This window comes from Antechinus flavipes, chromosome 3 (genome assembly GCF_016432865.1).
Source record: "Antechinus flavipes isolate AdamAnt ecotype Samford, QLD, Australia chromosome 3, AdamAnt_v2, whole genome shotgun sequence".
Classification (NCBI taxonomy): domain Eukaryota; kingdom Metazoa; phylum Chordata; class Mammalia; order Dasyuromorphia; family Dasyuridae; genus Antechinus; species Antechinus flavipes.
Window position 1 is genome coordinate 595137536 of NC_067400.1, and position 27474 is coordinate 595165009.

Here is a 27474-nt window from a genome sequence, read left to right on the forward strand (position 1 = left end):
GGCTGCTTGCTCCCATTTTACAGATGAGGGTGAACTAGCCGATAAAGGCAAAAATTCAGATTCGAACTCGGACCTTGCGGCTCAGAAAGGGGCTCTCCTTGGGGGCTGCTTCTGGAGCACTTTAACGTGCCCGTGGCTCACTGCACTCGGCGACCCTGGGAGGGGCGTCCCTCGGAGTGATGGCGCCTTCACACACTCCTGTGTTGTACTTGTGCTTGTGTGTGTGGCCGTGGCCTCTGTTGGGAATGAGCATGCGCTGCTGGAGGGCAGAGAACCTCCCCTTCGTCTCCCTCGGGCTGGGGTGGCCCGCCGAGATTTGGGGTTTTACTGGGGCAGGGGCTCGCCCGCAGCCCCCAGCCTTGGGATGGTCGGGAGCCGGCTCCAAATCTCCCGACGTCTCCCCCAGTGTGAGCAGCTAGTCCAGGCTCCCGGAGTCCGCTCTGCTTCCATTACCTCTTTCTGGCACTAGTAGGCACTTAATAAATGCGCGCTCATCGATCGGGAGGGCCGAGAAGAGGGCTCCCTGACTCCAAGCCCGTCATCGCTGCCGGCTCAGGGAGGGGGGCGCACCGGACCGCCCAGGCGGAGGGGCCCAGAGACCCGGATGGAGGGGGTGCCCGGGGGGGAGGCGGGCCTGAGGGGCGGGGGGCCTCTGGTCACACAGGCGGGAAGCGGCCGGGCATCTCCCGTGGTCATCGGGGGGCCGAGAGGGGGAGCAGTCATGGGGGGGACGGCAGGCCTGAGGGGCGGGGGGCCTCTGGTCACACAGGCGGGAAGGGCCGGGCGTCTCCCATCGCGGGGCCGAGAGGGGGAGCAGTCATGGGGGGGACGGCAAGACAGATCCCCAAAGCAACACCAGCCCTGCTGAGGTGGCCCTTTAGGCTTACGGCGGCTCATAAAATATGGCTCAGATTTTCATTACGGACTCTATCGATTATCTTCTGGGACGGATGAATTATAGAGAACATTAAATTTTAAAAAAAGAAAGAAAGAAATGGAGAGAGGAAATATCTGAATGAGTCTGGGTGGTCGATGGTGGAAAGGGCTGAGCCGTCAACCCTGTTCCGAGCCGGGCGGCCCTGGGTCAGCTGGGCCCTGGGAGGGGAAGGGCCTTCTGGCCCTCGTGCCCCGGGCAGCCTGCGAGGATCGCGGAACCGTTCCCCCACCCTGGGGTTACAGAGGGGGAGCCGAGTCCTGGAGAGGCCGGGGAAGGAGGTGGGGGCTCCAAGGCCAGAGCTCTGGGGGGATCCCCATAACCTGGCGTGAGGCCTTCCTCTCCCTCTGGCCTGTGCTCAAGAAGTGCCGATCGATCGCTGGTCCTCCCTCCCCCTCCCTCCCGGGACTAGGATGCGGGGGCTTTGGGGAAGCAGAGAGGGCCCTGGTTTGACTGGTGCTCTCCGTGCCCCCGGCCTGGTCCCCGTTTCTCTGGCTCGGGGACCTCCCTTTCCCCGGGGGCCCACAGGGCAGGAGACCCCCCCCGCGGTCAGGGAGGGCCTCCAGTGGCAGGAGGAGCCCTACGTGCCCCCTGGCATGTGTGCCCCCTTCGGTGCCCCCTCCGGCTTGTTCCGTCCAATTTGCCCTCACTGCCTCTGAGGAATTCTGTTTTCTTTTGTAAGATCTGGGAAAAATGCGGCTGGGTCCCTCCCCACCTCTTGTTCCCAGCCCACGGTGACACGTGTGTCAAAAGTCACCCCCACACCCTCGGCCCCGGGCCTCCAGCACCCCGATATCTGCCGGTGTTTTAGGGTCGTTTTTGTTTCTTTTTCTGGGCTGTTTTAAATTTAAATTTAAAATTCCTGTTTAATTCATTAAAGTGTAAAAGTCTTGTTTCTGAGGCGAGGAAGAAGGAAGGACAGTAGATCATAGCCCCAGAGGGGGCAGACCCCCATTTTTAGCAGGGCAAGGCTCAGGAGGCGCCCCATCTCAGGCCCATCGCGGCCCCCATTTTACAGGTGAGGAAATTGGCCGGGGGGTTGCCCAGGGAGCAGGTGGCGAGCTGGGAACGAAACCCAGGCTCCCTGACTCCAGGGCGAGGGCAGTCACCCCCCAGGACGGGGGCACAGGGAGAACTGGATCCCGCCTTGTGCAATAGTCTGTGGAAACACAAGTCTGGGAGTGTTGAAACCCCTCTGCCTGTGTGGGTGTGTGTATGTGTCTAGTGCTCCCTGGGTGCATCCGGGGCTTCCGCAGCCCCAGCCCTGGGCTCTGACTGAGGCTGGGCCCGGAGGGAGGCGGGGAACGGGGCCCCCTCCCCCAAGGGGCCGGGGCCCCCTGCCTCCCTTTTCCCACCCTGCCTCTCTGTGCTTCCCTGACTCAAACTCCCCACCCCCACAGGTCCACCTCGCCCTGGTTTCACCTGGGCGAATGCAAAAAGGTGGTGGTTTCCATGGATACCCATCTCCCGGGTTGACACGCCCTTTTTTGTATAACTCAGTTCCCTAGAGTTGATTGTTTTTGGCAAACAGCTCTGTAAACTCATCCAACAATTAAAAAGGGGGAGGGGAGGGAGAGGGAGACAGACAGAAAGAGGGGGAGAGAGGGAGAGAGAGAGAGAAAAGAGAGAGACAAAGAGGAGAGAGAGACAGAGAGAGGAGAGACAAAGAGAAACAGAGAGGAGAGAGACAGAGGAGAGAGAGAGACAAAGAGGAGAGAGAGACAGAGACAAAGAGACAGAGAGAGGAGAGAGACAGAGGAGAGAGACAGAGGAGAGAGAGAGAGAGAGAGAGAGAGAGAGAGAGAGAGAGAGAGAGAGAGAGACAGAGGAGAGAGAGAGACAAAGAGAGAGACAGAGACAGGAGAGAGAGACAGAGAGAGACAGAGAGAGGAGAGATAGAGACAAAGAGAGAGACAGGAGAGGAGAAAGAGAGAGACAGGAGAGAGAGACAAAGAGAGAGAGGAGAGAGAGACAGAGAGAGAGAGACAGAGACAAAGAGAGAGACAGAGACAGGAGAGAGACAGAGACAGGAGAGAGAAGAGACAAAGAAGAGAGAGAGAGAGAGACAGAGGAGAGAGAGACAAAGAGGAGAGAGAGAGAGAGAGACAAAGAGGAGAGAGACAGACACAAAGAGAGAGAGACAGAGAGAGAAAAGAGACAAAGAGAGACAGAGGAGAGAGACAAAAAAGACAAAGAGGAGAGAGACAGAAACAGTGAGAAGACAGAGAGAGACAGACAGACACAGAGACAGAGACAGAGAGAGACAGAGATAGACAGAGAGAGGAGAGACAGAAGGAGAGAAAGACAGAGAGGGTGGGAAAGGGAGAAGGGGGGGAGAATAAGAGATAAAGAGAGGGGGAGAAGAGAGGGAGAGAAGGAAAGAGCAAAGAGAGAGGAGACAGAGAGACAGAGGGAGCGGCAGGGAGGCAGGGAAGGGAGAAGCAGGCCTGTGAGGTGATGTTCTCAGTTGATGGATCCCCTTCCATCTTACCCATTCCCATCCTGGAGGAGGGGCGGGTACCTCATGAGGTGACAAACTTGACTTTTCTTTTCCTTTTCCTCTTAAGCTGCCAGGATTCTGAAAACCAACCACTTCATAAATTTTTCAAGGAGACCCCTTTTTGCTTCCCTTTCTCCCCCCTCCAATCTAAAGGAGCCCCATTCATTTAGGCAATGGAGCTAGTTCCTGGGGGCGGTCTAGGGTGGACAGATGCCAACTTGGACTGATTTAAATATTTTCTCTGTTCTTGTTTTTGTTAATTATGTATGTGTTTGCTCTGTTTGTGTATCATCAAAATACCCACTGCACTGGGCGGACCCATCATAGGCTGTGTGAGATCACAGAGGAAAAATGCAATGAAAAACACTTTCATGCTACAACACGTCATAGAGGATTTTTGTATTAAGATGTGGATTTTTTTATTGTTTTTTTTTCTCTTACCCCTTTCCATACAGGCCTGAGAGTTGGGCAACACATGTATCTGGATCGTTTCCCCCTGGAGTTTGTAGAATCCGCCATCTTTGGGCTCCTTTGTCCGTCTCACACCTATTCCTCCCCTCCCACTTCCCCTTGATATGGGCCCCGGCCTCGGGGGCATGGCCAGTGCCCGCCCCTCCTCTGGAACCGAATTGAGAAAAATGCGGCCCTTGGCCCCCAAAATCCTCTCTGATCCGCTAGGCTTGAGACTTACAGAATTTGGGGGCTTTAGAAATAGCACAGTAAGGCCGTTTTATTGACAGGGAAACTGAGGCCCAGAGAATTAAGGGGCAGCTCCCGAGAGGCTCAGGTCTCCCCTGCTTCCCGAGCAGGGCCGTCTCCTCTAGCCCACTGTAGAGAGACCCCCAGATCTGAGGTTAGGAGATCTGTGATCAAATCTCTGCTGACCCTTAGGGCAGAGAGAGAGAAGAGATAGAGAGACAGACAGACAGAGACAGAAAGAGAAAGAGAGACACAGAGAGACAGAGACAGAGATTGTACTCGGTGGGCTTCGCGGTCCCTCCTGAATATATGTGACTCGGGACAAATCGGAGGCTTCCCTCATTAAAGGAAGGGGAAGTTCCGTGAGTCAGAAATTCTTTTCTTAGCTTCGAAGGAGAGCCCCTGGCGCTGCCCAAGGTGACCCTGGGGGAAGGAGAGAAAACGGAAGGCCTGACGCCTCCTTGGTGGGAGCCAGAGCGTGTCTTAGCCGAGGCTGCCGGAGCCTTCGGCCCTCGCCCAGCTCCCCGGCCCGGGCACGAGGGCCGCGGGGACGGGCTCCCTAAGTCAGCGGCCCCCGGGCCTGCAGCGGGCCTTGGGACTCGGCTTCTTCCTGGGCCCGGAGCACAGAGGGAGGGCCCGGCTCTTGGGCGGGGGGATTTCACCGGACTCTGGGTCTAGGCAGGAACTGTGCCCCGCTGAGGGCAGGGAGAGGGCGAGGAGGAGGGTCGAGCAAGCCACGTTCACAAGAGCTCCGCCGGACTCGAGCTCGGCCTTCCTCCTCAGCTCTCTCCTCGGGCCAGTGCTGGGGAAGTCATTCATTCAGCAAGCCCTTGATAGCGGTCTGGGGTTCCTTCTGTCTTGTAGAATTCCGCACTCTCCATATTATGCAATTTTTTAAAATTAAAGCTTTTTATTTTCCAAAACACATGCATGGATAATGCTTTGACATTACCCTTGCAAAACCTTGTATTCCAGTTCCCCCCTCCCCACATGGCAAGTAGTCCAGTATATTGAATTGCCTTGATCCCGTGCCCAGGACCGCGTCCCCTGAGCCGCCCGGCTACTTCGACAGATGTCACCAGGCCGTCCCACCACTTAGGGTGGGTAGGGGGCTACGCTCCCGCCAGCCTGCCCTCAAGGAGCGTATGCCCCAGCCGGGGGATGGCAGGCTTACAGAAAAGAGACTCCAAGGGTTTGGGGCTAGCACCGGGGAGAGCAGGCAGCGGGCCTGGGAGGTGGAACCACTTGAGCTGAGGCGCAAAGGGAGCTAGGAATTCCAGGGCGAGAGCACATTCTTGGCGAGGGAGGAGAGCCGGAGAGTCACAAAGGTGGGAGCTGGGCCCCTGTGCGAAACCTAGGGGCCAAAATGGCAGGAGAAAGGCAGGAACTCGCCGGCCTCTCCCCCAGAGCGCTCCACACGCCTTCTGAGCTAGACAAAGAAATGGGGGCCGGTTCGGGTGGAACCTAAGGGAGGAGAGGGAGCCTGGGCGCTGGAAGCGACCCTCACTCCCCCAGAGCTCCCATATACGCTGTCCTGTGGGCATTAGTAAGTAGCAGAGCGACCATCAGAACCAGGTCCTCCCCCAGATTCAGTGCTTGGTATTCTGCAGGCTAGGCTCTAGATTTAGGATTGAGCTTTCCTTCTGTCTTACAGAATTCAGTGCTCTCCAGATTATACCATTTAGATTTAGGATTAGAGGAAAGGATGAAGTTTGATCTTTCCTTCTGTCTTACAGAATTCAGCGCTCTCCATATTATACAGGTTAGGGTCTAGATTTGTGATTGATCTTTCCTTCTGTCTTACAGAATTCAGTGCTCTCCAGATTATACCATTTAGATTTAGGATTAGAGGAAAGGTTGAAGTTTGATTTTTCCTTCTGTTTTATAGAATTCCGCGTGGCGTTCTCCATATTATACAGGTTAGGGTCTAGATTTGTGATTGATCTTTCCTTCTGTTTTTTAGAATTCAGCGCTCTCCATATTATACAGGTTAGGGTCTAGATTTGTGATTGATCTTTCCTTCTGTTTTTTAGAATTCAGCGCTCTCCATATTATACATGTTAGGGTCTAGATTTGTGATTGATCTTTCCTTCTGTTTTTTAGAATTCAGCGCTCTCCATATTATACATGTTAGGATCTAGATTTGTGATTGATCTTTCCTTCTGTTTTTTAGAATTCAGTGCTCTCCAGATTATACAGGTTAGGGTCTAGATTTGTGATTGATCTTTCCTTCTGTTTTATAGAATTCAGCGCTCTCCAGATTATACAGGTTAGGGTCTAGATTTAGGATTGATCTTTCCTTCTGTTTTTTAGAATTCAGCGCTCTCCATATTATACAGGTTAGGGTCTAGATTTAGGATTGATCTTTCCTTCTGTTTTATAGAATTCAGTGCTCTCCAGATTATACAGGTTAGGGTCTAGATTTGTGATTGATCTTTCCTTCTGTTTTTTAGAATTCAGTGCTCTCCATATTATACAGGTTAGGGTCTAGATTTGTGATTGATCTTTCCTTCTGTTTTTTAGAATTCAGTGCTCTCCCGATTATACCATTTAGATTTAGGATTAGAGGAAAGGTTGAAGTTTGATCTTTCCTTCTGTTTTTTAGAATTCCGCGTGGCGTTCTCCATATTATACAGGTTAGGATCTAGATTTAGGATTGATCTTTCCTTCTGTTTTTTAGAATTCAGCGCTCTCCATATTATACAGGTTAGGATCTAGATTTAGGATTGATCTTTCCTTCTGTTTTTTAGAATTCAGCGCTCTCCATATTATACATGTTAGGGTCTAGATTTGTGATTGATCTTTCCTTCTGTTTTTTAGAATTCAGCGCTCTCCATATTATACATGTTAGGGTCTAGATTTGTGATTGATCTTTCCTTCTGTTTTTTAGAATTCAGCGCTCTCCATATTATACATGTTAGGATCTAGATTTGTGATTGATCTTTCCTTCTGTTTTTTAGAATTCAGTGCTCTCCAGATTATACAGGTTAGGGTCTAGATTTAGGATTGATCTTTCCTTCTGTTTTTTAGAATTCAGCGCTCTCCATATTATACAGGTTAGGGTCTAGATTTAGGATTGATCTTTCCTTCTGTTTTTTAGAATTCAGCGCTCTCCATATTATACAGGTTAGGGTCTAGATTTAGGATTGATCTTTCCTTCTGTTTTTTAGAATTCAGTGCTCTCCAGATTATACAGGTTAGGGTCTAGATTTGTGATTGATCTTTCCTTCTGTTTTTTAGAATTCAGTGCTCTCCATATTATACAGGTTAGGGTCTAGATTTGTGATTGATCTTTCCTTCTGTTTTTTAGAATTCAGTGCTCTCCCGATTATACCATTTAGATTTAGGATTAGAGGAAAGGTTGAAGTTTGATCTTTCCTTCTGTTTTTTAGAATTCCGCGTGGCGTTCTCCATATTATACAGGTTAGGATCTAGATTTAGGATTGATCTTTCCTTCTGTTTTTTAGAATTCAGCGCTCTCCATATTATACAGGTTAGGGTCTAGATTTGTGATTGATCTTTCCTTCTGTTTTTTAGAATTCAGCGCTCTCCATATTATACATGTTAGGGTCTAGATTTGTGATTGATCTTTCCTTCTGTTTTTTAGAATTCAGCGCTCTCCATATTATACATGTTAGGGTCTAGATTTGTGATTGATCTTTCCTTCTGTTTTATAGAATTCAGTGCTCTCCAGATTATACCATTTAGATTTAGGATTAGAGGAAAGGTTGAAGTTTGATCTTTCCTTCTGTTTTTTAGAATTCCACGTGGCGTTCTCCATATTATACAGGTTAGGATCTAGATTTGTGATTGATCTTTCCTTCTGTTTTTTAGAATTCAGTGCTCTCCATATTATACAGGTTAGGATCTAGATTTAGGATTCATCTTTCCTTCTGTTTTTTAGAATTCAGCGCTCTCCATATTATACAGGTTAGGGTCTAGATTTAGGATTGATCTTTCCTTCTGTTTTTTAGAATTCAGCGCTCTCCATATTATACAGGTTAGGGTCTAGATTTAGGATTGATCTTTCCTTCTGTTTTTTAGAATTCAGCGCTCTCCATATTATACAGGTTAGGGTCTAGATTTAGGATTGATCTTTCCTTCTGTTTTTTAGAATTCAGCGCTCTCCATATTATACAGGTTAGGGTCTAGATTTAGGATTGATCTTTCCTTCTGTTTTTTAGAATTCAGCGCTCTCCATATTATACAGGTTAGGCTCTAGATTTGTGATTGATCTTTCCTTCTGTTTTTTAGAATTCAGCGCTCTCCATATTATACAGGTTAGGGTCTAGATTTGTGATTGATCTTTCCTTCTGTCTTATGGGATTTCCGAGCATGGCCAGGAATGGGAACGAATGAATGAAAACCACTTATTAGGCGCTTGCTGTGTACCAGGCGAGTGCTGAGTGGTGGGGATGCAAACAGGAGACTCTTTGTGCTCTCTCAGGCTCCAGCTGCAGAAGACAGCCTGTGTGGGAGAGTTCCCATGTAGGCCAAAGGTCTAGCGAGAGCCCGAGGTTCCGGGGGTGAGGGCGGCCGGGCCCAGGAGGCCCGAGCGCACCTCTTGGCTCCCGGCAGCGCCACTCAGCCCAGAGCCTGGTCCTGTTGACTTGTGCACCTCTTGGCGGAAGCCGCCGCCGCCATGGGAGGGCCCCGTTCCCCCGGGCCTCGGTGCCTATGGCCTGGTTAGGTAAGTGGGTCAGGATGGCTGGCTGGGGACAGTCCCTGGGGAAGGCCCCGCCCCGGCCTTCACACTCCAGAAGTGTCTGGGTCCGGGAGGGATCCTCACCTCGGGGACAGGAGCTGCGGGGGTTTGGGCACGCCTGCCCTTGGTCAGAGCTGGGACATTCCTGATGGCTCAGTCAGACCTTCTCGCTGGAGGCAGCCCTGGACGGAGGCCATCCCCAGTGTCTGTCTCACATATCTGTAATTAGCTATTTCCTCCAAGGAGCCTTCCCTAATTTTCTCCGTAGGTAGCCCTGCCCCGCCCCACACCCCTGACTACAAATGTTTCTTGTGTTGTGTTGGACTTCTCTGTGACTATATTGTATCCCCCTTATAGACTTAAAGCCCCTGGGTACACAGCAAGTGCCTAATTGATGGGGAATTGGGTTTTTTAAGAATACTCCTTCACACTAAGTCCCCTGAGACGGGGATTTTGTCATTTAGACTGGACCTGCCTTTGAGGCCTGGGACACCGTGGTATTGCAGGGGAATGTTAAGTTCTGTGGAGAAAAGGGCTCCATTCTGTGTCTTGTCGGGCACGGCGTCCCAGAATTCAGGGAAGACTTGGGTAAACTTTCTGGGACGGAGAAAGGCGCCAATGGCCTTGAATTCCGCCATCCGGCCTCAGGAGAAGCCATCTTTAAAAAGCGGAGAGAAGTTGACAGGGGAGTCCTGTTCATTTCCAAGCCAGAGTCCTCAGGTAGATCAGAAAGGGGCCCCCTCCTTAGTCCTTCTTAGTGCTTTCCTTCGTAATTCTAAATCTTTTATTTGGTGCATTTAAAGACACTTCTCCGGGTCCACAGGACCCGGGTCCGTGTGGAAACCTTTGTTCAGAGCTGGGATGTCCAGGAAGGACCTTGTGGGAATTCTGAGCTGACAGGCAATGAGCCCAGCCCCCGAGGAGTGAGTCTCCTCGTGCCCTCGACATCCCCATTAAAGTGTTTTTTCCTCTTTTTTAAAGAAAAAAAAATTCCCAAACTGGAAAACAAAGGAAATTCACTTCCCCCAAATCACACGAAACTCACATTAGGGGCTTGGCCAGAATCCATGGAAACCAGGAAATCCCACTGTTAACCCTGTGTTGTGCTAGAGGGTGGGGTGGGACCCTGGGGCCCTACCCTGGCTGAGTGATCTCTGCCACCTTGGAGGAGTCGCTTAGGGAAATGGGTGTCCCAGAGGGCTGGGTGGGCGAGCAGGGAGAGGGGATCCAGGGCCCGTTCCTGCTCGGCGCCCACGGCTTGGGAGATGGGAGCCTGCCCCCTTTTCCCTCGCCCGGGAGGCCCAGGGGCTGGGAGGGTCAGGGTGAGTGGGGGAAACCTGCCTGGCAGCTGCCCACACCATGCCAGGCTGTGACGTCAGCGCCAGCTCCGCTCACCCACTTTGGGAACCAGATAGATACTGGGGATGCCGCAATCACCCCTTGTGCAGGGCTGACACGGGGAGGCCGAGCCAGAGTTTCAGGCCTGACCTTCCATGTGCGGAGCCGGCGCAGGGCGGGTGGGGGTGTGAGAGCCTCCCCCTGTCCACACCCAGGCAGGCTGACCTCTGGGAGCGCAGTCCCGGGCCGGAGCCGCCGCGCAGGGAGAGCTTTGAACGACAGCGCTAACTGCTTAGTTGGGGGAGGCTGAAATATTTACAGGTTTGAAGTTGAAACACAAACAGGAAAAGCCCTTTAAAAAAGTAAGTTGTAGTGGATATTCAAAACAGGGATTGCCATGGAAACGCCACAATATTTGTTTAAATTAACACAAAGGCTGCCAGTAGCAGGGCAGTGGCTTTTTGGCTTGGGCAACTATCGACAAAAATCGACAAAAAAATGTCAACAGCCCCTTTTTGGAGTATGTGTGTTTGTGTGTGTGTGTGTGTGTGTGTGTGTGTGTGTGTGCGTGCTATTGAAGGTATGTAGGTATGTATTATGTATGATGGTATGAGTGTGAACAAGTTGTGTGAGTGTGAGTACTTAAGTGTGTAAGTGTGAGCAAGAGTGTGAGTACTTAAGTGTGTAAGTGTGAACAAGTGAGTGTGAGTACTTAAGTGTGTAAGTGTGAACAAGTGAGTGTGAGTACTTAAGTGTGTAAGTGTGAACAAGTGTGTGTATGTAAGTGTGTGAGTGTGATCAAGTGTGTGAGTACTTAAATATGTATGTCTGAACAAGTGTGTGAGTATTTGTGTGTAAGTGTGAACAAGTGTGGGTGAGTATTTAAGTGTGTGAGTGTGAACAAGTGTGTGAGAATATTTAAGTGTGTGAGTCTGAACAAGTGTGTATTTGTGTGTAAGTGTGAACAAGTGTGGGTGAGTATTTAAGTGTGTGAGTGTGAACAAGTGTGGGTGAGTATTTAAGTGTGTGAGTGTGAACAAGTGTGTGAGAATGTTTAAGTGTGTGAGTCTGAACAAGTGTGTGAGTATTTGTGTGTAAGTGTGAACAAGTGTGGGTGAGTATTTAAGTGTGTGAGTGTGAACAAGTGTGGGTGAGTATTTAAGTGTGTGAGTGTGAACAAGTGTGTGAGAATGTTTAAGTGTGTGAGTCTGAACAAGTGTGTGAGTATTTGTGTGTAAGTGTGAACAAGTGTGGGTGAGTATTTAAGTGTGTGAGTGTGAACAAGTGTGGGTGAGTATTTAAGTGTGTGAGTGTGAACAAGTGTGGGTGAGTCTGTGTGTGACTGAGGGCCTGCACTTCAGTGTGTGTGACTGAGTGTGTGATTGGGGGGCGGGGGGGGGGGGAGGGATGTAAGCACATCTGTAGTTCAGCCTTTACCTGGGGAAACAGGAGTTTGAGGTGAGGGGCCGGTTGCTTCTCAGACGGGGCACACATACGTAGGGGGCATCCATCTGTAGTTGGAAGCGTTCACTTTTTCTGGGCATTCTGAAGCTAAGGTTTTGGAGCCTTATGAGCCGACCTCTGTCCCGGTTCCGTCTCTTCTTTGATCTCCCTGGCTCTGAAATCTAAATCTAACATCTCACCTCCAAGGCCTTTTAAATCCCCAAGCCGCCCCTCTGTTAAATCTTTCCTATTTATCTATATTTACAAACGCTTTGTACATGTTTATTTGCTTATTGTCTCCCCTAGTAGATTGTAAGCTCCTTGAGGATGGAGGCTATCTTTTATACTCTTTTTGTATCCTTGGCTCTTAGCACAATGCCTGGCACATAATAGGTGCATAATAAATGTTTACTGATAAATAGGTTAGGTCAATGTTGATTGATAGGTTGGGTATTGGTTCAGTGGTCTAGGTAAGGATTATTGCAGTAGCCTCCTGATTGGACCCTGATTGGGCTTCCATTCTCATCCCTCGCCAATCCATTTTCTATTAAAAATGATACTCCTAAAACTCAGAAGAGTGAGCACATCCTTCCTCTACTTCATAACCTTCAATAGCTCCCTATTACATTAGGACAAAATACAAAGGCCTTGACCTGTCATGTAGCACCCTCCAAAATCCATCTTCTCCCTTTTTCTGGACTCATTTCATAGTCTTCTTTCTTTTCCAGTCCCCTTGCTGGGATGTGTCTTTGCTCAGTTAGTCCCTCATGTCTTGAGTCTGCCCTCCTCCTCTGCTCCCTCTCTAGCTTGCTTCAAAGCACTGTTTGGGACATCCTCCTACTCAAAGACTAATTCCCACAAATGTTAGAGCTCTTCTGGAAATTACATTCGTGCCGTTGTATAATTCTATTTTCTTTTCTGTCTACATTTAAAAAAACGCTAGCACCTTTGCAACTAGTGGGTGTTTGTTGAGTCAAATTGAGTCAGGAGAGATACTGGCCCCCAGGCTAGACCCCGTCCCTTGAATTCCTCTGGTTTGTCCCAAGTGGGTCTTCCCCAGGCCTTCCCCGGGCCTTCCCGTGGGTTCTGAGCACGGTGCTTCATACCTCGTAGGTGCTCCGGGCTGAATTAGACATTGTTCATGGTACTCTGCTGGAAGTTGGAGGGGATGTGTGGGAGGATGGTTCAAGTTTGTACTTGATTAGGCTATTAGTGTTTACCCTTGATTGGCTCAGCCATTGGGTGCCAAGTCTCATAATGATTGATTGGCCAAATATCGCCCAAAGCCTTGGAACGCCAGACCTGGGACTTTGATGCTCGGTTATTGACTGAGATTTCACACAACTCCCACTCCATTACTTGATGGCATTTGGGACCCTGGGATCTCTTAGCCCATTTTATTGATTGGTTATCATGTAATATATTGTATCCCGTTGCCCCTTGGTCTGACCCACAGCATCCATAACACGGAGGACCAACATTCTATTGTTCTTTTTTTTGGTTTTTCTAGGACCAACAGACTCCGCTGATTGAAGGCAAAGATCTCTTCCCCTTCCAGCTGCCCAATCTCTGCCCACAATCATTAGCCCCTCCTTGCCAAGGGGAAAAAGAAAAACCCCAGCAGGTTGGAATGGACTTCGGACCCTGGCCCTTCTGGATGCAAGGTAACGACTCCCTGATCTGTCCAGGGAAACTCTTAGAGGGAGGGAGGCAAGGTGCGTTGTGGCGAACTTCCCTTTGGTCAGAATGGGCGGAACACTTTTCTGGGATGGGCCCCCAAGTCATTTCTCTTGGTGGACTCAATCTTGGCTGAAGGACCCTTTCCTAAGGGGCTCTAAACCAAAACAAAATGGTAGGTGTGGTAGGCAGACAACGTAATTGTCAGAATTATCTTCATTTGTATTTCTTTAATTGATAGTGATTTAAAGCATTTTTCACATAACTAGAAATGGTTTTAATTTCTTCTTCTGAAAATTGTCCGTTCATATCTTTTACCATTTTTCAATTGGAAAATGGCTTGTATACTTACAAATTTAAGTCAGTTCTCTGTGTGTTTTAGAAATGAGGCCTTTATCAGAACCCTTAGATGTAAAAAAAAATTTCCCAGTTTTCTTTTCCCTTTCTAATCTTGGCTGCATTGGTTTTGTTTGTACAAAAACTTTTAAATTCAATGTAATCAAAAATAACTGTTTTGCATTTTGTAATATTCTCTAATTCTTTGTTGGCTATAAATTCCTTTCTTCTCAACATAGATCTGAGAGGTAGACTATCTCTTGTTCTCCTGATTTATTTATAGCATCACCCTTTTTGTCTAAACTGTGAGCTCATTTTGAGCTTATCTTGGTACGGGGTGTTAGGAGTTGGTCAAAGGCAGCACAATTCTCTAAAAACTTCCACTAAACTTGAAGTTTAGGACCTGAGTTACTTAGTAAAGATTTATTTTATTTTATCCAAGTTCTTATTCATGTGATTCAATGTTTATTCAAATAGTATTCAACATTTATATTTCCTGCGCCTCAGTTTGTTTTTTTTTTTTTTCCGCCTGTGAAATAAGGGAATAGGACTCACAACTGTAGTCCTGGGATGAGATGAAAGAATATTGGCTTCCTCATGGGTGGTTATGGGAATGACCTGGAAATGAGGAGAACTGAATTGTAATCAGTGGTGTGCTAGTAAATGTTTAACAAGTGGCTCTCAGGGTGGGGAGGAGCAGTGCTGGGGGATGGGAAATGTATTCCATCACATTTTAAAGTTTAATCTTGATTATTTTATTTTCTCCACCACCTTTTTTTTTTCCCCTAGCACAATGTTTGGCAGGTAGCAGCTGCTTAACAAACATTTATTGGCTGACTTTCTTAAGCTTAGGTGATCAACAAAATAATAAATCAAGTCCTGATTTGTAGCATTTGCTGGTTTCTGAGATGAATAAATGCTCAGTATGAAAATGTAACAGTAGGCTCTTGGAAGCTGGTATGAGCTGCCTCCAGCACACTCCTAATTCTTAATCCATTCTCTCCCCTTAACTCACTGTGATCCTTGAGTAAATCACTTCAATTAATTTCCCTAATGAATAGGATTAATGCCTGAAGAGATCCAGATTCAGAGTTCCAGATGAAGTTAGAGGACATTTCGTCTAATGTGCCCATTTTACAGATGAAAGAGAGAGAGTTTCTAAACTCTCCTCTGTCTCTGACAATCCACAATTTCATAAATGCCAGTAAAGAGCTTGAAATTTCTAATGAGCTTTTAACTCTTCTCTGATCTATAAATCAGGGAATATTAGCAATAATTAATAAAAATAATAGGTGGTACTCATCTGGTGCATTAAAGTTTACAAAGCCCTTTACATCCATTATTTTTTAATTTTATTTTGATTTGAACTTAGGAAGATGAGTCTCCCAGTCTCCATCAGTGACCTTGTCTTGCTGTCCACTCCCATTTTATAGAGAGAAAACTGAAACTAAGACTCAGAAGTGAAACGATGTTGCCTGATGGTCACAAAGTTTGTATTTGGAGGAGGGGGAGATTTGAATGGAGTTTTTGATTCCAAGTCGAGTGATCTCTCCAGCAAAAACTATCTTGAACAACTCTAAACCTGCATCTGGGGATATATATGAAAAGGCAACGACAGTCACTTTTCCTGCCAATTAGGAGGCTCATTCTCAGATCTGAATCAATTCAACAAGCATTTATTATTATTAAGCCCTTTCTGAGCCATCTGTAAAATGGGTGTGTTGGACTAAATTACCTCTAACGTCTTTTGGAGCTCTGAAGCTGTGCTCTCCTCGGGCACTGATCCTCCCCCTAAGGAAACTGAGGTGAAATGTCTTACCCAAGTATCACAGTGAGTTAGTGGGAGAGCCAGGATGAGAATTAGGGGCAGTTCATACCAGTTTCCAAGAGCCTACTGCTACATTTTCATAGTGAGCATTTATATACCTCAGACACCAGCAAATGCTACAAATCAAATGCGATTTATTGTTTTGTTAAGCACGTCAGCTTAATAATGAAAAACAGCTTTTGCCTTCCAGGAGTTTTTATTCACTAGAAGAATACAATATTGGGTTGTAGATATAAGCCTGGAAGGGACTACTTCAACCCTCACATTTTGCATTGGGGAAAATGACACCTGTAGAAATTTAGGATTTTGTTTAAAGTCATGCAGGTGGGAATGGGTAAAACCAGATCATGAATAAATAGGAAATATATATATAAAGTGCTTACTGTGTTGTATATTAAAAGCATAGGATAAATAAGAGAAAGTCCCATCTGCCCTCAAGGAGCTTCCTTGTATTGGCATAGGAGAAAACCCATAAGGGAGGACTGTTGTGGTCAGGTGGGCAGAATCACAGGATGTTCACTGCCGCGTTGGGAAGAGGTAGGACCAGTAAAGGCTGGGTCCTGTTGTAACTTTCCTGGAGAAGTTGTCCCTCCATCGGGGCCATGATGGCGTCATCCCAGCTAAATGGAAACTAAAGGAATCACTAGTTGTGAAGCTGGGCCTGATTCCTGGCACCGGACAAGAGAATGGTTGCTGCCAGTGTGTGCCCACAGCTGGGCACAAGGAAGCAGGTCTTTCCCCCAGAGGCAGATCTCACTGTTACTGGATAATTCTTGAATTATATTGCCCGGGGACTTGAGAGGGGACGGTGGGCCGGGGCCCGGGGCTGGCATCATGCAGTTGGTTGAAGGTGAGGTGGAGGACGCTGATCCTGGCCAAGGGCTGGCATCCTTGGCTCCCCCGCCCCCTGGGCGCCAAGGACAGGTGTGTCTCATTCCCTCCCATCCGTCATTTGGGCTCAGAGACTCTGGACTTTGAACTTGTAGGGAGGAATTCTGTTGAGAAATGGGTGCCCAGGTGCCCACTCAGGCTAGAATATGTCTTCCTAGATGGGCATCGGTCGGCCGGCGGGTAGCGCCACCTTGGGGAGCCGTGAGACCAGTCACTAGGCCCCTCGGTGTCCAGGTGGCATTTTGCAAATTAGATGCAAAGTCGGGCATGGAGCCGCTCCGGAGGCACCAGCTGAGGGCTGCGCCAGTATTAGGGACACGATTGGGGTGGGGCCCCCGGGGATGGGAGTCTGCTCAGAGCAGGACTCGTCCTCAGAGGGCTTTCGTTGTCCCGATGGGTGGATCTCGTGATCTCCACCAGTCCTGGGCTTTCTGCATCAGTCATTCGTTAAATTCAGTGTCTTATGTTGGATTGCTTGCCATCTGGGGAGGGGGGGAAGGGGGCGGAAATTGGAGCACAAGGTTTTGCAAGGGTCAATGTTGAAAAATTATCCATGTATATGTTTTGTAAATAAAAAGCTTTAATTTAAAAAAAATAAATAATAGAATGTCTGCTATGGGCCAGTACCTATGCTTGGTCCTAGAGATTCAAAGGTATCTCTGATACTGATCTCAGGGAAAAAAATCACAAATAATTCACCCATTCTGGAGAGCAATTTTGAACTATGCCCAAAGGGCTATAAAACTATACATACCCTTTGACCCGGCAAAACCACTACTGGGTCTATATGTCAGAGAGATAAAAAGCAAAAAGGAAAAGGATCTACGTGTACAAAAATATTTATAGCCTCTCTTTTAGTGGTGGCAAAGAACTGGAAATCAAGGAGAATGGCTGAACAAATTGTGCTATGATTGGGATGGAATACTGGGTGCTATAAGAAATGATGAGCAGGATACTCTTAAAAAAACATGGAAAAACGTATATGAACTGATGCAAAGTGAAATGAGCAGAACCAGAAGAACATTGTAAATGGTAATAGCAGTATTGCCTGATGGCTTATTACGAATAACTTAGTGATTTTCAGTAATACAGTGATCCAAGACAATTCTGCAATATGGTGGAAAGTGCTCTCCTTCTCCAGAGAAAGAATGAATGCAGCTTGAATGTGGATCAAAGATACTTTTTCTTTACTTTCTTTATTTTTCTTGGGGTTTTTTGTCTGTGTTTTCTTTCGCAGAATGACTTATGTGGAAATGTGTTTGGCACCAAATTGCTTGCTTTCTCATTGAAGGAGAGATTTTGGAACTCAAAATTTATATACACTCAAAAAAGAAATAAAATTGATTTTACATGTGATTAGGAAAAATGAAATATTAAATAAGAAAAAATATACAAATAACTCTATGACAACAAGGGAGAGTGAGTGGGTACAAAAGAGCCTAAGTAAAGTACTATCAAAAATCTGAGGAAAGAGGGAGCCCTTTGGTTTATGGACAGGAGGAGGAAGCTATCGAAGAGGGCTTCATGGAAGTAGTGTCATCTGAGTTCATAGCATGTTAGTGGTAAAGCTGGGAGATACTTCTCTAGTCATTTAATTTGGGCTTGGATAAAGAGGGAAGACCCTTAGCTGGTGGATATGCAGGGAGGTAGAAAGGCATAAGCATGATATTTGTGGAAATCTGTGTAGAATAATTGTACATGTTTAACAAGCATTACTTGCCATCCAGGGGTGGGGGTGAGGAAAAAAAGAAGGGGGAAAATTTTAGGACACAAAATTTTTAAGGGTGATTGTTGAAAATTATCCATGTATATATTTTGAAAATAAAAAGCTTTAATTTAAAAAAAAGCTAAGGAAGGAAGGAAAAAAGGAGAGAGGGAGGAAAGAAGAGAGGGAGGGAAGGAAGGAGAGAGGGAAAGAAGGAAGGAGGGAAGAAAGGAAGGAAAGAAGGAGGGAAAGAAGGAAGGAAGGGAAGAAGGAAGGAAGGAAGGAAGGAAGGAAGGAAGGAAGGAAGGAAGGAAGGAAGGAAGGAAGGAAGGAAGGAAGGGAGGGAGGAAGGGAGGGAGGACACAGACTGACAGTGGGACAGAGTAACAATGGTGGACAAAGAGTGGTCCAGTTTGCCTAGCTGGGATGTCAAATGACTGAGGAGAAGGCTGAGATATGGTTGGATAGGTAAGTTGGAGGCAGATTGTGGAGGACCAAAAATGGGATGGCAGAATTGGACCTTGATGGACTAAGACCCTGGGCATGTGACAGTGAAGTTTAATGGAGGTCAATGTAAAGTTTTACTCTTGGGTTCAAAAAATCATCTTCCTAAGTGTAAAATCAAAAGGAAACAGCTGGGCAGCAGTTTGTAGGAAAACATCTGGAGAGTTTAGTACATGTATTAAACAAAGTATGGCAGAGTGGGATGAACAGGTGATTTGACATCAGGCCTGAGTTCAAATTCTTGCTTTGCCATTTACTATCCAGATAGGACCTAGGATTGGGATTTCATTGGTAGAGAGAACTCCCATGTGAGGAAATTCCCTTTACCAATGCAAGTGGGAACCTTATCTTTAATTCATAGGTTTAGAGATTTATCTAGGGCATTAATAATGATTTGTTTAGGATCCCCAGTCAGGGTGGGTCAGAAACAGGACTTGAATTGGCCTCCAAAGCCAGCTGTTGAGCCTCCATAGGCCTGGGTTTTAATTCCCTTATCTGTAAAATAAAGCTGAGAAAGACTGGATGGCTTTCTAAGGTTCCTTAGAAATTACCCCATGACTCTCCAGTCCTATGTAGGCTCACTATGAGTTAATGGGGTGATGAAGTCACATTTGAGGCTCCAGAGGATGAGGAGGGTCTCAGGCCCATTCCGAAGATAACCCCTGGGTGTGGAACTAGGAAAAGTCTCATCAAAGCCTAACCCTTTTCCCCTACTCCTGAGCAACCCAAATAACCAACACCCCTAAAAAAAGCCCCCCTAATGATGAGATAATTGCTTCCTGTCCTGCTGTGTTTTTTCAGGGTTTTATTTTTTTTGTTTTGTTTTCTACTTTCACTGGGCAAAACATGCCCATTAGTTTTTCCTTTTCTGATATTTCCACTCCCCGTGATTCCCGAGGGCCGAGTCAACATGGGAATTTGTACCTGGCACGGGCTGTGGGCTCCCCGGCTCCTCCGGGATTCGATGCATCCTGGCACTTTAATGAAGCTCATAAGATCCCAGAGCTTAGAAAGATTGGTGGTAACTCCAGGGGGGAGGGCAACTTGAGTTTCCCACGACCACCCTGCCATTTGGGGACTTCATGTGATCCTGTGTGATCCTATGTGATCACGTGTATGATCCTAAGCCTGTGCAGCAGAAGGTGGGTTGTAGTCTAGAAAGTGTCCAGCATCACCCTGTAAGGAGGCCTGGATTTGGGGGGCTTGGATTCAAGTTCTGCTTGAAATTTGCTGAATCACTAGGCCTGTGATTTTTATTGGGAATTCCCAGGCTGGACCAACATAGTAGGTGCTTAATAAATTTTATTGACTAACATAGTAGGTGCTTAATAGATGTTTATTGATTAACCTAGTAGAAAATCCCTTTCACCAGTACAAGTTAATATCTTCTGGGTCATCTGGACCAGCCTGGCCTTTGCTTAGAGTCATCCTCCTGCTCAGCAGCTCTGATTGTGACTTGTGAATGGATCCCATTTCCCCCCCTTACTTCAAGCCCAAACTGTGTCTTCCTGATTTGTCCATTAGTCCTGATCCGGTCCTCGGTTGGCCAAAGTTCTTTCATCTTCCATAGCCTTCTCTTCCCCCAGCTAAGCCCTCCACTGCGCTGATTGCTTTTCTCTGGGCTTGTTCCAGCCAATCTGCGTCTTCGCTAAAAATGTCTGAGCATTTCTCTGATCAGGCCTCGATATATTATTCAGTGGATTTTCTAGCCTTGAGAAGGTGACGGGGACAGGGTATTAATAATGCAAATCACACTTCAGCGTGTGTCCTGCTTTTTGGGCAGCTGGTTGTTAAACATTTGCTAACGCACCCACAGTGCCCCGCTGGGTCATGCTTAAGTGGCGATGATGATAACAGCCATCGTTTTTAGAAAGCTTGTCTGTCTTGTCTCCTTCGATCCTCCCCATAGCTCTGTCAGGTAACTGCTACAGGTAACCTCATACCCAATTTACAGATGAGGAAACTGAGGACAGTGAGGTGATGGAATTTGCCCACGGGCACACAGTCACCCGGTCGGGCTGTCTCTCCCAGCCTCAAGGAGGAAAGATCAGTGGATTTTGGTGGAGAAGACCTTGCTTAGTTGTGTGTGTCTGTGGGAGAGATGGGAGGGCTCCCCTTCCTCATATGTCTAGTGAAGAGTTGGCTAGGTTATCTCCAAGTCCTCGTTTATACAACTCCAGTCTTTGGGGGTCTCTGATGGATCACCTCATGTTCTCCCCCTCTGTGACCCCTCTGCCCTGGGATGTCTGGGTAGGGTCAGAGGCGGCGACCTTTCTCTTTCTTGCTGACCAGCCAGAGATGGGCCAAAGTTCTGGGCTGCTGCTCTTTAGAAGGGGCTTGGTGGAAGCTTCCAAGTACAGTCCCATGTGGGCGGAGGGGGCTCAGATTCGTCTCCAGAGCCCGACGGGGGCTCCATCTGGGGGACATGTCCAGGCCCAGGCAGCCAGAGCTCCCCGGGCCACCATTTTCCTAGACGCCGCAGGCTCTGGGCCCGGCTTTTCTCCCCGAGGAGCCCAGCCCTGCTCCAGATGGGTTTCCACAGGCATCTGCTTGGGTCAGAGCAGGGCAGGAGCTCAGGAAAGTGGCCAAGTCTGGTCCTGATCCTCCCAGTCTGGGCAGGGCCTGACCCCCGTCCTGTCCCCCGCCCCCGGCCCGGCCTCGCCCCTCATTAATCTTTGACTTCTGAGAGCGTGGCCGGGGGGAGAGATGTCCGGAGCGTGGCGTGATGGTGGGCTTGTCACATCCATCTGCTCGGCCCCAGCGAGCAGCCAATCCATATTGCCAGCATATTGCCAGCCATATGGACCAACTCCGCTCTCGAGGAAAGCTCGGGAGGCCTGACCTCCAGGGTGACAAGAAATGAGCATGAAGGACGGGCTGACAACGGGCCCGTGGCTCCCCAGCGGGAGCGGGCTTTGTGGCCGCTGCCTCGGCCTTGGCTGTGGGGCTGGGCCCAGGACCAGGCCCCGGGGGTGTGCACGGGCACGCCGGAGTTCAGAGGGCACACGGAGGGGCGTGGCTGCCAACCGCTCTGGGCATCTCCTCCCCGTGTCCCTCCATCCAGGCTGGGATGCAGTTCCTGCCTGCCTGCTCTGCCTCAGATCAATGATCTTCCCTCCTAACTGGACTGGACAGTTCTGCCTCCAGCCTCCGGGGCTCAGATCTGATGGGAGGCTGGCGGCTGCAGGACCTGGTCTCGGAGCAGGGAGGAGGGAGGGCTGGCTCCCAGGAACTGCTCTGCCTGACCTGTCTCCCACCCACAGGGGTTCGGTTCCCTCTTTCCCGGTGGGCTGATGCTCAGCTTGAAGCGTGGCGGTGAGCCCTTTGGAGCTGAGATGGGTCCCTTCCTCGGTGCTTCTGTTAGAGAAGTCCAGGCGGAGTCTTGCCCTGGCTGATGAGCCCTCTCCTCCCCACCCCATCCCCTTCCCAGCCTGAACCCACGACTTTCCCAGCAGGAGCCAGGTAGCAGTCTTGCGGTTTCATTCCTTGCTTGCATCACCAAGGTAGGATTAGCACAGTACCTTGGCACATAGTAGATGCTTAATAAATGTTTATTGTCCAACATAGTAGGTACTTAATAAATGTTTATTGTCCAACATAGTAGGTACTTAATAACTGTTTATTGACCAATTTAGTGTTTAATAAATATTTATTTATTAACATAGATGGTGCTTAATAAATGTTCATTGATCAATAGTAGGTGCTTAATAAATGTTTATTGAACAACAGTAGGGTTTTTCCCCCGTTTTTCCTCTTTTTAAAAAAAATTATTTCTTTGGGATAAAAGCCCATTAGAGACACTGCCAGATCAAAGGGTATGCACGTTAGATAGCCATTTTGGGCATAGTTCCATGTTGTTCTTCAAAATGGTTGGATCAGTTCATAACTCCATCAACAATGTTATCAGTTTCCCACTTTTCCCACATCCCCTTGAATATTCGTCATCATCTTTTCCTCCATCTGAGCCAATCTGAGAGGTGTGCAGTGGGACCTCAGAGTTGTCTTACTTTGCATTTCTCTGATCAATAGTGATTTAGAGCATTTTCCTCCTCCACCATGGATAGAGTTTCTTAGAACATCCTCCCCACCCCTACTTCCCTGCCCCAGTCAGATAACAGGACTGGGAAGCAGAAAAGGCAAGCTCTAACTCTGTCTCAGAGGCAGCTAGGGAGCATAGGGGGTAGTATTAGGCCTGGAATCAAGGAGGCCTGAGTTCAAATGTAGCCTCAGACACTTTTTAGCTCTCTGAGTCCGGGTAAATTACTTAACCTCTGTTTGCTTCAGTTTCCTCAATTTTAAAATGGGGATACAGTAGCGCCTCTCTCATAAGGTTGTTGTAAAGCTCAAATGAGAAAGTAATTGTATAGCACAGTGCTGGGCACCTGTCTAAATGTTAGCTCTAATTATTATTGTTATGAACCGAGATAATAGTTGTAGAGCACTTGACAAAGTATCTGGCACAATGGTAGCCCTTTATGAATATTTATATAGTGATACATAGTAGGCACCATATAAATGTTAGCTAAATTCATCATTATTAACAGAGATAATAATTGTAAAGCAATTAACACAGTGCCTGGCACAGAGTAAGCAACATGTTAACATTTATATGGTGGCACACAGTAGGCACTATATGTGTTAGCTCTAATTATTATAATTTTTATTATTAACTGAAAAAATAATTGCAGAGCACTTAGCACAGTGCCTGGCACATAGTAGGCTCTTTATTGACATTTATATGGTGATATGTAGTAGGCACTCTATAAATGTTAGCTCTCATCATCATTATCACTATTAACATTGACAGATAAGGAATTGTAAAGCAGTTAGCACAGTGCCAGGCACATAGTAGGCACTATGAAAATATTAGCTATCTTCATCATTATTAACAGAGATAATAATTATAAAGCACTCAGCACAGTGCCTGGCATACAGTAGGCACCATATAACTATTAGCTATCATTATTAACAGAGATAATATGACAAGGCGCTCAGCACAGTGCCTGGCACACAGTAGGCATCACATAAATATCAGCTATCATTATTAACAGAGATAATATCACAAAGCACTCAGCACAGTGCCTGGCACACAGTAGGCACCATATAAATATTAGCTATCATTATTAACAGAGATAATATCACAAGGCACTCAGCACAGTGCCTGGCACACAGTAGGTACTATATAAACATGTTAACTCTGAAAGCTATGGGATCCTACCTGAGTGACTTTACCTTTCTGAGCTTCAGTTTCCTTATCCAAAAAATGGGGATGATAATCTCGCCTCCTTCCTAAAGGGTTGTTTTAAGGATTAAACCGGATAATATATGCACAGTGCTTTGCAAACTTTAAAGCTGTACATAAATATTAGCTGTTATTATTTCCCTAAGGCTAAAATGTCCTGCCTTGGGCCTCCCTTCAGTAGAGTGGGAAGGGGAGACCCCAACCCTATGTAAGGGGGGATGCAAGAGAAGGGAAAGGTATAATTAATTACGGGTTCCTTCTCCAGAAATGCTAATAGGGAAAAGCAATTAAAAGCAACTTTTTCCTCCCCTTAGTAATCTATGTTAAGAGCCAGTAATGAAGTTTAGGGCCTCTGTGACTCCATGTTTCAGCTTCACCGACTCAAGTCAAAACACTCTGGGCCGGGGCGGCTGCTGGCAGCAGAGCTGGGATGCCAGCACCGTCTGGGGCCCCGTGTGCCCGCTGTGCCCGCTTTCGCTGCCAGGGTGGCAGGGATCCCAGGGGACGGGCTGAAGGGAGCTGCCCTACTGGGTGCAGCGGGGCCTGGATGAGTGCCCTTGGGATCATCCAGCCCCCTTCAAAACTGAGTAATTGTGCGCCAAGCGCCGTGCCAGGCCCTGGCGATCCGAAGGCAAAGATGAACCAGCGCCTGCCCTCGGGGAGCTTCCGTTCTAATGGAGGAAAAGCTGCTCTCAAGAAAAGTAAAAGCCAAGTGGGTATACAATTTGTTTCAAGGGGAAAGGCGGCCAGGGCAGAACCAAGCCTGACCTCCTGCAGGCTCTTGGGGGGAGAAGTGTTTGTGTGGAGGGGAGGCGTTCCAGTTAGTCAATTCCAGAAGCATTTATTGAGTGACTACTGTATACTTGGGATGCGCAAAGTGTTAGGGAAACAAAAGCAAAAAGGGGGTTCCTGTGCAGAGGTGGGAGATGGGGAATGGAATGTCGGTTAGGAGAGCCGCCTGCAGGCCAGTGACGGCCACAGGTTTCCCTTGCATCTCACCACTGCAAAGTTCTGCTTACCCCATTTCCGGAGGAGGCTTAAGTCGAGCTCCCTGCTCCTGGGCCTTGCCCCCGCTGACTTCCGGCCCGACGTGCGTCCTTCCCGGGAGACCCCAGACCAAACCAGGGGCGAGGTTTGGCAGAGGCTGCGGGGCTCGGGAGAGACTGATCTCTTCCCTGCTCCCCCAGCGCTCTCCCAGAAGGGAGGCAGATGGCCGGGAGGCTGGTTACCGCCCTTTTCTAGGCTTTTTCTCATTTCTCAGATGAAGCAGCTGAGGCTCAGGGGGCAGAGTGTTGCCCAGAGTGACCCAGCGAATAAGTGTCGGGGGTGGGGTTCAAATCCAGGGCTTCCTCCCTCCGACTCTGGAGACCCTGAGAGGGCCGAGTTCCCATGGTGGAGGGAGCGGACAGGTCCTCCGCCCAGAGACCCCTCCCCTCCTCCCCCAGCCCTTCCTTCCTTGGGGAGTCCCCCAGAAAAGAGGTCTTGTCCCTTTAAGCAGCCCCCTCCCCAAACCTCCGTGGCCTGTTTTATCTGAAGTCCAACCGCCTGTTTTTCCAGGGGCCGATCCGCTTTAGCTAATTAATAATCTGACAGGAGCCACCCAGGGGATTAGCCGCTGAGCCAAGCTCCACCAAACCCCAGCAAATGAGTACCGCGCTCCCGGGGGACCTGGAGGTGACTTTGGAGGGGGTGCGGCGGAGAAGCCCCCTCGTTCCCAGCTGGGGAGGCGGCTGCAGGGCGATTCCCCGGGTCTCGGGCAGGTGTCGGCGGCCTGGCCGCCCTCCCCTCTCTCTGTCCTGACCGAGCCAGCTTCCATGGGCCCCGGGGTCTGCCGGACAGGCTGGGGTGGCCAGGCCGGGTGTCCCTCTCCGTGCTATGTGCTTCTCCCTCCCCACCCCGGAACAGATGTGCTAATGAAAGGAGTTGTAAAAGCTGTCTGGTCTGCCCACCCATTTTACAGATGGACAAACCGAGGCAGAGCCACAGGGCCCTGCCCCCACACTGACTTCGGCAGGGGGCTTCTGCAGAAGCAGGGGTAGTGAGCTCCGGGGAAAGCTCCCTCTGTGGGAGGCGCCCAGCTGGGCCAGGGCTGTGCCCCTAGGCCCGTGGGCATGTGCCCTTGGTGCCTGGCCCCTGGCAGCCGTGGGCCCCGTGCCAGCTCCAGGGAGGGCGTGCTGTCCAGGGAGGCCGGGTCCACAGGGATCCGACTGGGCAGTTACTGGAGCTCCGGCCCACGGGACCCCTTCCCCACGAGGCGGGAAATGCCCATCTAGCTCCTGCCGGGTGAGGGGAGGGGGGCGGCCTGCCAGCTGGTGGAGATCCAGGCTCTGGCAGCCAGGTGGCCGAGTGCCAGTCAGGTGCTGCCCCGAGATGGGCGCTCGGCCCCGCCCCAGCCGGCTCCGGGGAGCCCCAGGTGGGCCCCCTTCCCCAGAGCCTCCTCCCCGGGCCCTTCCCGGCACAAGCGCCCTTGCGGTGGGCTCGGGAGGCGGGCCGGGGCCGGGGGGCCTCCACTCGCACGGCTCTCAGCGCCGTGGTTTGGCCCCGTTTCGCAAGCGCCGGCTGCCCGAGCTGCCTCCTGACCGACATCGTTAGCGTGGGTATTTATATTTCATTAACGACATTAAGCCCAAATGGTATTAAAAGCAACGCTGGTGATAAATAGCTTATTAATAAACAGGGAGCAGTGGAGCAGGCTCCAGCCAGCCCCCGTCATTAACCCTTGCTGCCCTAGCGGAGGGCGGGCCGGGGCCGGCCCCAGGGAAGGGGACGTCAGAGGCCCGTGGGCAGCTGGTCCTGGGGAAGGGGATGAACAGGGGATGGCCAGGGTCTGCAGGCGGCCGGCCTGGGGGAAGGGGCTGTTCGAGGCCTGCAGGCGGCCGGCCCTGGGAAAGGGGACGTCAGAGGCCCGCAGGCTGCTGGTCCTGGGGAAGGGGACGTCAGAGGCCCGCAGGCTGCTGGCCTGATGGTCCCGGCTTGGGGTCCTGGCCCCCTCTGCCTCTGGGGCTCTCATCCACCCGCTTTGTCCAGCCCCGGCCAGGCCCGAGGTACGGCAGAGGGAGCCGGGACCCCGAGCCGGGGCCTCAGAACTGGCCCAGCCCAGCAGACTCCGGCTCCCGCCTGTCTGTGCCAGCGCCTCCCCCACAATGTAACCTCCTCCAGAGGGAAGCACACCCAGGCCTGAATCCGGCCCGAGTTCGGGTCCTGACCCACCAGCGGGGTGGGGTCGGCCATGGCCCAGGGTTGGGCTTCCTTCATCCGGGAGCTTCCCGGGGGGGCTGGGGCCGGGACGAGCCTGTTCAGAGCCTCCGTTTCCCCGTGTGTACCGGGGCCAGGCCGCCAGTCTCCCCACGGTGCGAGCTTCCGAGGGGCCGGCGGGCCACGGCCCAGCTGGGAGTGGGCGCCCTCCTGCTCCCAGAAGCCCCCAGGAGCCGGTCTCTCCCTGAAGCTGGGCTGGTCACCGGGGCAATCCCAGGAGCCTTGGGGCGGAAGTTGCCATCCGCGTCCGGAGAGAGGACTGTGGGGGCCGAATGTGGAGCGGAACACGCTGTTTCACTTTATTTTTTCCTTCTCCTGTTTCTTCCCTTTTGATATGTTTAGAAGAATTTCACACATTGGATTGCTTGCTGTCTTGGGGAGGAAGGAGGGACGGAGAAAGATTTGGAACACAAGGTT

General features: G+C 49.5%; 1 protein-coding gene across 1 annotated transcript in view; it reads left to right on the plus strand.

The window, feature by feature from the left end:
- CASZ1 (castor zinc finger 1) overlaps window positions 1–27474 on the plus strand; it is a 237133-nt gene that overhangs the window by 32777 nt on the left and 176882 nt on the right. The window contains exon 2 of the mRNA XM_051988561.1: window positions 13130–13283. The gene's annotated coding sequence lies outside the window, so the exon portion shown is untranslated. The remainder of the gene's footprint in view (window positions 1–13129; window positions 13284–27474) is intronic.